Source organism: Callospermophilus lateralis, chromosome 7, assembly GCF_048772815.1.
Source record: "Callospermophilus lateralis isolate mCalLat2 chromosome 7, mCalLat2.hap1, whole genome shotgun sequence".
In the NCBI taxonomy this organism is placed as follows: Eukaryota; Metazoa; Chordata; class Mammalia; order Rodentia; family Sciuridae; genus Callospermophilus; species Callospermophilus lateralis.
In genome coordinates this window covers 65,342,505-65,354,638 of record NC_135311.1, presented here as the reverse complement: position 1 = coordinate 65,354,638, position 12,134 = coordinate 65,342,505, and positions in this window count along the sequence as shown.

Below are 12,134 nucleotides of genomic sequence, written 5' to 3'. Positions count from 1 at the left end.
GGACCATGCTATATACCACTTTTAAATATGTTTATAAGGAACTGGCTTCAGAGTTATCACCAGGCACTGCTCACGGAGTTCGGTGAGAGGCCAGCACATGTTTCCAGAAGGTAAGACAGAGATACCCAATGAGGTCCGACCCCTCACACAGCATCCTCCTCACCCTCTCTCCTGTACAATAAAAGGTGTGAAGGTCATTACACCTCTCAGCACTGGGCTGGGGACACATGGGTGACTGGGTACCCTGCTTCAATTCTGGCTGATGGCGTGACTTTAACAGTGCATGTCTGGAATGTTAGAGCGGCATTTATGATCATTAGAAATAATCAAGTCCAGACCAAGGAAAAAGGTCTAAGAGAATGTTCAATAATTTATAGCTAAATGACTTTGGGACCTCAAGGTAGAATATCCAGGTGGTTCTTAAAGGACTCATAAATACTCAATTTAAAGGGGAAATATTAACATGGAGGTTTATGATCAGAGCATTGAAATTACATTGATCATCTCTACTCTGGCTCTAAAAATAAAATGGAAGAATAATCCAGCTACCTAAGCAAGAAGGCTGCAAGCCATGTCTTGCATGGTAAAGTAACATCTGCCATTGGCACAGCTCAGGGACCTTGCTCCAGGAGACCTTCCTGGAAACGCCCCCAAGGACTCTCAATCGACCCAGCCTCTAGCCCCAACTCTGCCTGTCAGTGGTGAGTGTGTGCATCATTTGCTGTTATATTCTGTTTCTTGGAGGCAGAGAGGACACATATCAGAGTGAGAGAGGTTGATGGAGACAACTTCTCAGGAAGAGATCTGCCCATGAGCTGGAATGGGACCTTCCAAAGTTCTGGTTGTCCTGGGGCTGGCATGGAGAATGCAAAACAAGAGGTGATCTGAGGGTCTTTGGTGAGGGTTTATAGTACAGAGGGGTGGACCACAATGAGAAACGGAGAAGTGTGAGGCCTTCCTAGGGAAGCAGAGTGCCCAGGCCTCTCCTTAGATACCTGCAGCTCCTGATAGGGTTAAGGAATACCAAGCTGGTTCTGACACCTCCTAGAATGGAAATGACAGAAAAACTCACAATTCCTGCCCTACCTACCTTAGGATCTGTTGGAAAAATGCAGTAAGATCAGTTTTTACTGGAAAGAGATGAATTCTAGATAGGGCAGAGGGGTGGGAGGGAAAGGGAAGGGGCAAGGGATTAACAAGGATGGGGAATGTGATGGACATCATTACCCAAAGTACATGTATGAAGACATGAATTGGTGTCAACATGCTTTATATACAACCAGAGATATGAAAAATTATGCTGTATATGTATAATAAGAATTGCAATGCATTCCACTGTCATTTATTTTTTAAAAAGTCAATAAAAATAAATTTTAAAAAATGAGAAGCTAAAAAGGAGATTAATAATAATAAAATAAAATAAATAATTATAATAATTTCCCTGAAAAAAAAAAAAGATCATCCTGGAAACTAAAATGTGCAGTCCAAATGCAAGCTCCACAAAACACACATGAACGTTGATTAATTACTTCCTGAATGGACAAAGCCAACAAATGGGTGGTGGTGCAGAGGGGAGAAAAATCACTTCCCAGTAACTAAAAAGAATGAATCACTGCCTCTCCTAAGACATTCACTGGCCATATTGGGTGGATTGGTACATTAGTTAAGAATACAGCCTGGGGCTCTCACTTGACTTCACACTCAGCTTTCTTACTCTCTGTGCCTCAGTTTCCTCATCTACAAAATAAGGCGATTGTGATATTTCCTATTGAAGATTTTCTGTCATGATCCGAGGATGTAAAATGCTCCATAAAAGAAACACTGAAAGGAAAAACAGGGCTAGAAAAAGAACCTAGAGGTGGAGTTATTGTTTTAGACAGGGCTTCCAAGGTCAGGAGACTGAACAATGCCTCAGGGAAAGATCTACACAGGGAGCTCAAGAATTGAGCCCCAAGGCAAACTGACTTAGGAGGTTAGGAAAATAGCAAAGAAGTTGCCTTTTACCTAAGATTGCACAGCCAATTGGGTTGGAAAGAAGCAGGACAAGAGTCCCTGCCATTGTGCTGAGCATACTCCTTTGCAAAATGCTTGAGCGTCAGTGGGTGTGGGGCGCCATCAGCCTTCCCCCTCTTCACATGCAGGAAGGCGGCCTTGCCCAGCTTCAGGCGCTGCCATGCAGACAGTGCCTCCATCCTCTTCTTCTGGGTCTCTATGGCCCTGTGCTTCTCCTCCAGCGTCATGTGCAGCTGCACCAGCTCAGATGCCAGGAGGCTGGCAGGATCCCAGCTGTGCCTACCTGGGCTCTGCTCTTTCTTCTTCCACAGCGTCAGAGGGGCTGGGCAGCTTTCGGATGCATCTGCTGTGGTCTTATGGGAGCTGCTGGTACTGGACTTGCTTTCACAGCTGTTGCGCCTCTGGAGCTTCCTCTGAGCAAAACTGAGAGGAAATTCAGAGCTGACAGCCCATGATCCACAACAACCCTCATCTGCCACTGGCCCTGGTTCCACCCCCATGAGCACTGCGCAGTGGCTGGTCTCTGGGGGACTTGGCAGTGCATGGCGCGGAGGGGCTTCTGTGGCCAGGGTGGTCTTGGAGGTGGCTTGATAGGGCAACCAAGGGCAATGCGTGGGGGATGAAGGAAGCGAGCTCTGGCCCTCTCTTGCCATGCATTTGGCGGGAGTCTGAGTCCTGGACCCTGGAGGAAGCACGGGGATGAGTGTGGGATGGAGGTGGTCGCTCTGGCGCTGCACTGGGCTGGGGACTGCAGAGATGGCTGCTGACCAATTGCCATCCAGGGTCAGAGTAGCCACAGCATCGCGCAGTGGTCCCGGAGGTGTGGCAGCTGCGGGTGGGGCGGGGCCTGAATCAGAGTGCTTCACAGCTGACAGCCTGTGATCCACAACCGCCCTCATCTGCTGCTGGCCCTGGTTCCACCACCATGTGCGCTGCACAGTGCCTGGTCTCTGGGGGACTTGGCAGTGCATGGCGGGGAGGGGCTTCTGTGCCCAGGGTTTTCTTGGAGGTGGCTTGATAGGGAAACCAAGGGCAATGCATGGGGGATGGAGGCAGCCAGCTCTGGCCCTCTCTTGCCATGCATTTGGCTATAGTCTGAGTCCTGGACACTGGAGGAAGCAAGGGGATGAGTGTGGGATGGAGGTGGTCGCTCTGGCGCTGCACTGGGCTGGGGACTGCAGAGATGGCTGCTGACCAATTGCCATCCAGGGTCAGAGCAGCCACAGCATCGCGAGGTGGTCTGGGAGGTGTGACAGCTGCCGGCGGGGCTGGGCCTGAATCAGAGTGCTTCACAGCTGACAGCCTGTGATCCATAACCGCCATGTGGGATGGAGGTGGTCGCTCTGGCGCTGCACTGGGCAGGGGACTGCAGAGATGGCTGCTGATCAATTGCCATCCAGGGTCAGAGCATCCACAGCATCGCGTGGTGGTCCAGGAGGTGTGACAGCTGCGGGCGGGGCGGGGCCTGAAACAGAGTGCTTCACAGCTGACAGCCTGTGATCCACAACCGCCCTCATCTGCTGCTGGCCCTGGTTCCACTCCCATGAGCGCTGCACACTGCCTGGTCTCTGGGGGACTTGGCAGTGCATGGCGGGGAGGGGCTTCTGTGGCCAGGGTTGTCTTGGAGGTGGCTTGATAGGGCAACCAAGGGCAATGCGTGGGGGATGGAGGCAGGGAGCTCTGGCCCTCTCTTGCCAAGCATATGGCCGAGTCTGAGTCCTAGACACTGGAGAAAGCATGGGGATGAGTGTGGGATGGAGGTGGTCGCTCTGGCATCATGTGGTGGTCCGGGAGGTGTGGCAGCTGTGGGCGGGGCGGGGCCTGAATCAGAGTGCTTCACAGCTGACAGCCTGTGATCCACATCCGCTGTGTGGCATGGAGGTGGTCGCTCTGGCGCTGCACTGGGCTGGGGACTGCAGAGATGGCTCCTGACCAATTGCCATCCAGGGTCAGAGCAGCCACAGCATAGCGCCCTGGTAGAGGAGGTGTGGCAGCTGCGGGTTGGGCGGGGCCTGAATCAGAGTGCTTCACAGCTGACAGCCTGTGATCCACAACCGCCATGTGGGATGGAGGTGGTCGCTCTGGCGCTGCACTGGGCAGGGGACTGCAGAGATGGCTGCTGATCAATTGTCATCCAGGGTCAGAGCAGCCACAGCGTCGCATGGTGGTCCAGGAGGTGTGACAGCTGCGGGCGGGGCGGGGACTGAATCAGAGTGCTTCACAGCTGACAGCCTGTGCTCCACAACTGCTCTCATCTGCTGCTGGCCCTGGTTCCACCCCCATGAGCGCTGCACAGTGCCTGGTCTCTGGGGGACTTGGCAGTGCATGGCGGGGAGGGGCTTATGTGGCCAGGGTGGTCTTGGAGGTGGCTTGATAGGGCAACCAACTGCAATGCGTGGGGGATATAGGCAGCGAGCTCTGGCCCTCTCTTGCCAAGCATTTGGCAGGAGTCTGAGTCCTGGACACTGGAGGAAGCATGGGGATGAGTGTGGGATGGAGGTGGTCGCTCTGGCATCGCGCAGTGGTCCAGGAGGTGTGGCAGCTACGGGCGGGGCGGGGCCTGAATCAGAGTGCTTCACAGCTGACAGCCTGTGCTCCACAACCGCCCTCATCTGCTGCTGGCCCTGGTTCCACCTCCATGAGCGCTGCACAGTGCCTGGTCTCGGGGGACTTGGCAGTGCATGGCGGGGAGGGGCTTCTGTGGCCAGGGTGGTCTTGGAGGTGGCTTGATAGGGCAACCAAGGGCAAAGCGTGGGGGATGGAGGCAGCGAGCTCTGGCCCTCTATTGCCAAGCATTTGGCGGGAGTCTGAGTCCTGGACACTGGAGGAAGCATGGGGATGAGTGTGGGATGGAGGTGGTCGCTCTGGCATGCCTTGGTGGTCCGGGAGGTGTGGCAGCTGCGGGCGGGGCGGGGCCTGAATCAGAGTGCTTCACAGCTGACAGCCTGTGCTCCACAACCGCCCTCATCTGCTGCTGGCCCTGGTTCCACCCCCATGAGCGCTGCACAGTGCCTGGTCTCTGGGGGACTTGGCAGTGCATGGCGGGGAGGGGCTCCTGTGGCCAGGGTGGTCTTGGAGGTGGCTTGATAGGGCAACCTACTGCAATGCGTGGGGGATGGAGGCAGCGAGCTCTGGCCCTCTCTTGCCAAGCATTTGGCGGGAGTCTGAGTCCTGGACACTGGAGGAAGCATGGGGATGAGTGTGGGATGGAGGTGGTCTCTCTGGCATCGCGCGGTGGTCCGGGAGGTGTGGCAGCTGCGGGCGGGGCGGGGCCTGAATCAGAGTGCTTCACAGCTGACAGCCTGTGCTCCACAACCGCCCTCATCTGCTGCTGGCCCTGGTTCCACCCCCATGAGCACTGCACAGTGCCTGGTCTCAGGGGGACTTGGCAGTGCATGGCGGGGAGGGGCTTCTGTGGCCAGGGTGGTCTTGGAGGTGGCTTGATAGGGCAACCAAGGGCAATGCGTGGGAGATGGAGGCAGCGAGCTCTGGCCCTCTCTTGCCAAGCATTTGGCGGGAGTCTGAGTCCTGGACACTGGAGGAAGCATGGGGATGAGTGTGGGATGGAGGTGGTCGCTCTGGCATCGCCTGGTGTTCCCGGAGGTGTGGCAGCTGCGGGCGGGGCGGGGCCTGAATCAGAGTGCTTCACAGCTGACAGCCTGTGCTCCACAACCGCCCTCATCTGCTGCTGGCCCTGGTTCCACCCCCATGAGCGCTGCACAGTGCCTGGTCTCTGGGGGACTTGGCAGTGCATGGCGGGGAGGGGCTTCTGTGGCCCGGGTGGTCTTGGAGGTGGCTTGATAGGGCAACCAACTGCAATGCGTGGGGGATGGAGGCAGCGAGCTCTGGCCCTCTCTTGCCAAGCATTTGGCGGGAGTCTGAGTCCTGGACATTGGAGGAAGCATGGGATGAGTGTGGGATGGAGGTGGTCGCTCTGGCATCGCGCGGTGGTCCGGGAGGTGTGGCAGCTGCGGGCGGGGCGGGGCCTGAATCAGAGTGCTTCACAGCTGACAGTCTGTGCTCCACAACCGCCATGTGGGATGGAGGTGGTCGCTCTGGCGCTGCACTGGGCAGGGTACTGCAGAGATGGCTGCTGATCAATTGCCATCCAGGGTCAGAGCATCCACAGCGTCGCGTGGTGGTCCAGGAGGTGTGACAGCTGCGGGCGGGGCGGGGCCTGAATCAGAGTGCTTCACAGCTGACAGCCTGTGATCCACAACCGCCCTCATCTGCTGCTGGACCTGGTTCCACTCCCATGAGCGCTGCACAGTGCCTGGTCTCTGGGGGACTTGGCAGTGCATGGCGGGGAGGGGCTTCTGTGGCCAGGGTGGTCTTGTAGGTGGCTTGATAGGTCAACCAAGGGCAATGCGTGGGGGATGGAGGCAGCGAGCTCTGGCCCTCTCTTGCCAAGCATATGGCGCGAGTCTGAGTCCTGGACACTGGAGGAAGCATGGGGATGAGTGTGGGATGGAGGTGGTCGCTCTGGCGTCATGTGGTGGTCCTGGAGGTGTGGCAGCTGTGGGCGGGGCGGGGCCTGAATCAGAGTGCTTTACAGAGGACAGCCTGTGATCCACAACCGCTGTGTGGGATGGAGGTGGTTGCTCTGGCGCTGCACTGGGCTGGGGACTGCAGAGATGGCTCCTGACCAATTGCCATCCAGGATCAGAGCAGCCACATCTTAGCGCCCTGGTCCAGGAGGTGTGGCAGCTGCGGGTGGGGCGGGGCCTGAATCAGAGTGCTTCACAGCTGACAGCCTGTGATCCACAACTGCTGTGTGGGATGGAGGTGGTCGCTCTGGCGCTGCACTGGGCTGGGGACTGCAGAGATGGCTGCTGACCAATTGCTATCCAGGGTCAGAGCAGCCACAGCATAGCGCTCTGGTCCGGGAGGTGTGGCAGCTGCGGGCGGGGCGGGGCCTGAATCAGAGTGCTTCACAGCTGACAGCCTGTGCTCCACAACCGCCCTCATCTGCTGCTGGCCCTGGTTCCACCCCCATGAGCGCTGCACAGTGCCTGGTCTCTGGGGGACTTGGCAGTGCATGGCGGGGAGGGGCTTCTGTGGCCAGGGTGGTCTTGGAGGTGGCTTGATAGGGCAACCAACTGCAATGCGTGGGGGATGGAGGCAGCGAGCTCTGGCCCTCTCTTGCCAAGCATTTGGCGGGGTCTGAGTCCTGGACACTGGAGGAAGCATGGGGATGAGTGTGGGATGGAGGTGGTCGCTCTGGCGTCGTGTGGTGGTCCGGGAGGTGTGGCAGCTGCGGACGGGGCGGGGCCTGAATCAGAGTGCTTCACAGCTGACAGCCTGTGCTCCACTACTGCCCTCATCTGCTGCTGGCCCTGGTTCCACCCCCATGAGCGCTGCACAGTGCCTGGTCTCTGGGGGACTTGGCAGTGCATGGCGGGGAGGGGCTTCTGTGGCCAGGGTGGTCTTGGAGGTGGCTTGATAGGGCAACCAACTGCAATGCGTGCGGGATGGAGGCAGAGAGCTCTGGCCCTCTCTTGCCAAGCATTTGGCGGGAGTCTGAGTCCTGGACACTGGAGGAAGCATGGGATGAGTGTGGGATGGAGATGTATGCTCTGGCATCGCGCGGTGGTCCGGGAAGTGTGGCAGCTGCGGGCGGGGCGGGGCCTGAATCAGAGTGCTTCACAGCTGACAGCCAGTGCTCCACAACCGCCATGTGGGATGGAGGTGGTCGCTCTGGCGCTGCACTGGGCAGGGGACTGCAGAGATGGCTGCTGATCAATTGTCATCCAGGGTCAGAGCAGCCACAGCGTCGCGTGGTGGTCCAGGAGGTGTGACAGCTGCGGGCGGGGCGGGGCCTGAATCAGAGTGCTTCACAGCTGAAAGCCTGTGATCCACAACCGCCCTCATCTGCTGCTGGCCCTGGTTCCACTCCCATGAGCGCTGCACAGTGCCTGGTCTCTGGGGGACTTGGCAGTGCATGGCGGGGAGGGGCTTCTGTGGCCAGGGTTGTCTTGGAGGTGGCTTGATAGGGCAACCAAGGGCAATGCGTGGGGGATGGAGGCAGGGAGCTCTGGCCCTCTCTTGCCAAGCATATGGCCGAGTCTGAGTCCTAGACACTGGAGAAAGCATGGGGATGAGTGTGGGATGGAGGTGGTCGCTCTGGCATCATGTGGTGGTCCGGGAGGTGTGGCAGCTGTGGGCGGGGCGGGGCCTGAATCAGAGTGCTTCACAGCTGACAGCCTGTGATCCACATCCGCTGTGTGGCATGGAGGTGGTTGCTCTGGCGCTGCACTGGGCTGGGGACTGCAGAGATGGCTCCTGACCAATTGCCATCCAGGGTCAGAGCAGCCACAGCTTAGCGCCCTGGTAGAGGAGGTGTGGCAGCTGCGGGTTGGGCGGGGCCTGAATCAGAGTGCTTCACAGCTGACAGCCTGTGATCCACAACCGCCATGTGGGATGGAGGTGGTCGCTCTGGCGCTGCACTGGGCAGGGGACTGCAGAGATGGCTGCTGATCAATTGTCATCCAGGGTCAGAGCAGCCACAGCATCGCATGGTGGTCCAGGAGGTGTGACAGCTGCGGGCGGGGCGGGGCCTGAATCAGAGTGCTTCACAGCTGACAGCCTGTGCTCCACAACCTCCCTCATCTGCTGCTGGCCCTGGTTCCACCCCCATGAGCACTGCACAGTGCCTGGTCTCTGGGGGACTTGGCAGTGCATGGCGGGGAGGGGCTTCTGTGGCCAGGGTGGTCTTGGAGGTGGCTTGATAGGGCAACCAACTGCAATGCGTGCGGGATGGAGGCAGCGAGCTCTGGCCCTCTCTTGCCAAGCATTTGGCGGGAGTCTGAGTCCTGGACACTGGAGGAAGCATGGGATGATTGTGGGATGGAGGTGGTCGCTCTGGCATCGCGCGGTGGTCCAGTAAGTGTGGCAGCTGCGGGCGGGGCGGGGCCTGAATCAGAGTGCTTCACAGCTGACAGCCAGTGCTCCACAACCGCCATGTGGGATGGAGGTGGTCGCTCTGGCGCTACACTGGGCAGGGGACTGCAGAGATGGCTGCTGATCAATTGTCATCCAGGGTCAGAGCAGCCACAGCATCGCGTGGTGGTCCAGGAGGTGTGACAGCTGCGGGCGGGGCGGGGCCTGAATCAGAGTGCTTCACAGCTGACAGCCTGTGATCCACAACCGCCCTCATCTGCTGCTGGCCCTGGTTCCACTCCCATGAGCGCTGCACAGTGCCTGGTCTCTGGGGGACTTGGCAGTGCATGGCGGGGAGGGGCTTCTGTGGCCAGGGTTGTCTTGGAGGTGGCTTGATAGGGCAACCAAAGGCAATGCGTGGGGGATGGAGGCAGGGAGCTCTGGCCCTCTCTTGCCAAGCATATGGCGCGAGTCTGAGTCCTAGACACTGGAGGAAGCATGGGGATGAGTGTGGGATGGAGGTGGTCGCTCTGGCGTCCTGTGGTGGTCCGGGAGGTGTGGCAGCTGTGGGCGGGGCGGGGCCTGAATCAGAGTGCTTTACAGCTGACAGCCTGTGATCCACAACCGCTGTGTGGGATGGAGGTGGTCGCTCTGGCGCTGCACTGGGCTGGGGACTGCAGAGATGGCTCCTGACCAATTGCCATCCAGGGTCAGAGCAGCCACATCTTAGCGCCCTGGTCCAGGAGGTGTGGCAGCTGCGGGTGGGGCGGGGCCTGAATCAGAGTGCTTCACAGCTGACAGCCTGTGATCCACAACTGCTGTGTGGGATGGAGGTGGTCGCTCTGGCGCTGCACTGGGCTGGGGACTGCAGAGATGGCTGCTGACCAATTGCCATCCAGGGTCAGAGCAGCCACAGCATAGCGCTCTGGTCCAGGAGGTGTGGCAGCTGCGGGCGGGGCGGGGCCTGAATCAGAGTGCTTCACAGCTGACAGCCTTTGCTCCACAACCGCCCTCATCTGCTGCTGGCCCTGGTTCCACCCCCATGAGCGCTGCACAGTGCCTGGTCTCTGGGGGACTTGGCAGTGCATGGCGGGGAGGGGCTTCTGTGGCCAGGGTGGTCTTGGAGGTGGCTTGATAGGGCAACCAACTGCAATGCGTGGGGGATGGAGGCAGCGAGCTCTGGCCCTCTCTTGCCAAGCATTTGGCGGGGTCTGAGTCCTGGACACTGGAGGAAGCATGGGGATGAGTGTGGGATGGAGGTGGTCGCTCTAGCATCTCGCGGTGGTCCGGGAGGTGTGGCAGCTGCGGACGGGGCGGGGCCTGAATCAGAGTGCTTCACAGCTGACAGCCTGTGCTCCACAACCGCCCTCATCTGCTGCTGGACCTGGTTCCACCCCCATGAGCGCTGCACAGTGCCTGGTCTCTGGGGGACTTGGCAGTGCATGGCGGGGAGGGGCTTCTGTGGCCAGGGTGGTCTTGGAGGTGGCTTGATAGGGCAACCAACTGCAATGCGTGGGGGATGGAGGCAGCGAGCTCTGGCCCTCTCTTGCCAAGCATTTGGCGGGAGTCTGAGTCCTGGACATTGGAGGAAGCATGGGATGAGTGTGGGATGGAGGTGGTCGCTCTGGCATCACGTGGTGGTCCGGGAGGTGTGGCAGCTGCGGGCGGGGCGGGGCCTGAATCAGAGTGCTTCACAGCTGACAGCCTGTGCTCCACAACCGCCATGTGGGATGGAGGTGGTCGCTTTGGCGCTGCACTGGGCAGGGGACTGCAGAGATGGCTGCTGATCATTTGCCATCCAGGGTCAGAGCAGCCACAGCGTCGCGTGGTGATCCCGGAGGTGTGACAGCTGCGGGCGGGGCGGGGCCTGAATCAGAGTGCTTCACAGCTGACAGCCTGTGATCCACAACCGCCCTCATCTGCTGCTGGCCCTGGTTCCACTCCCATGAGCGCTGCACAGTGCCTGGTCTCTGGGGGACTTGGCAGTGCATGGCGTGGAGGGGCTTCTGTGGCCAGGGTGGTCTTGGAGGTGGCTTGATAGTGCAACCAAGGGCAATGCGTGGGGGATGGAGGCAGCGAGCTCTGGCCCTCTCTTGCCAAGCATATGGCGCGAGTCTGAGTCCTGGACACTGGAGGAAGCATGGGGATGAGTGTGGGATGGAGGTGGTCGCTCTGGCGTCCTGTGGTGGTCCGGGAGGTGTGGCAGCTTTGGGCGGGGCGGGGCCTGAATCAGAGTGCTTTACAGCTGACAGCCTGTGATCCACAACCGCTGTGTGGGATGGAGGTGGTCGCTCTGGCGCTGCACTGGGATGGGGACTGCAGAGATGGCTCCTGACCAATTGCCATCCAGGGTCAGAGCAGCCACATCTTAGCGCCCTGGTCCAGGAGGTGTGGCAGCTGCGGGTGGGGCGGGGCCTGAATCAGAGTGCTTCACAGCTGACAGCCTGTGATCCACAACTGCTGTGTGGGATGGAGGTGGTCGCTCTGGCGCTGCACTGGGCTGGGGACTGCAGAGATGGCTGCTGACCAATTGCCATCCAGGGTCAGAGCAGCCACAGCTTAGCGCCCTGGTCCGGGAGGTGTGGCAGCTGCGGGCGGGGCGGGGCCTGAATCAGTGTGCTTCACAGCTGACAGCCTGTGCTCCACAACCGCCCGCATCTGCTGCTGGCCCTGGTTCCACCCCCATGAGCGCTGCACAGTGCCTGGTCTCTGGGGGACTTGGCAGTGCATGGCGGGGAGGGGCTTCTGTGGCCAGGGTGGTCTTGGAGGTGGCTTGATAGGGCAACCAACTGCAATGCGTGGGGGATGGAGGCAGCGAGCTCTGGCCCTCTCTTGCCAAGCATTTGGCGGGAGTCTGAGTCCTGGACATTGGAGGAAGCATGGGATGAGTGTGGGATGGAGGTGGTCGCTCTGGCATCACGCTGTGGTCCGGGAGGTGTGGCAGCTGCGGGCGGGGCGGGGCCTGAATCAGAGTGCTTCACAGCTGACAGCCTGTGCTCCACAACCGCCATGTGGGATGGAGGTGGTCGCTTTGGCGCTGCACTGGGCAGGGGACTGCAGAGATGGCTGCTGATCATTTGCCATCCAGGGTCAGAGCAGCCACAGCGTCGCGTGGTGATCCCGGAGGTGTGACAGCTGCGGGCGGGGCGGGGCCTGAATCAGAGTGCTTCACAGCTGACAGCCTGTGATCCACAACCGCCCTCATCTGCTTCTGGCCCTGGTTCCACTCCCATGAGCGCTGC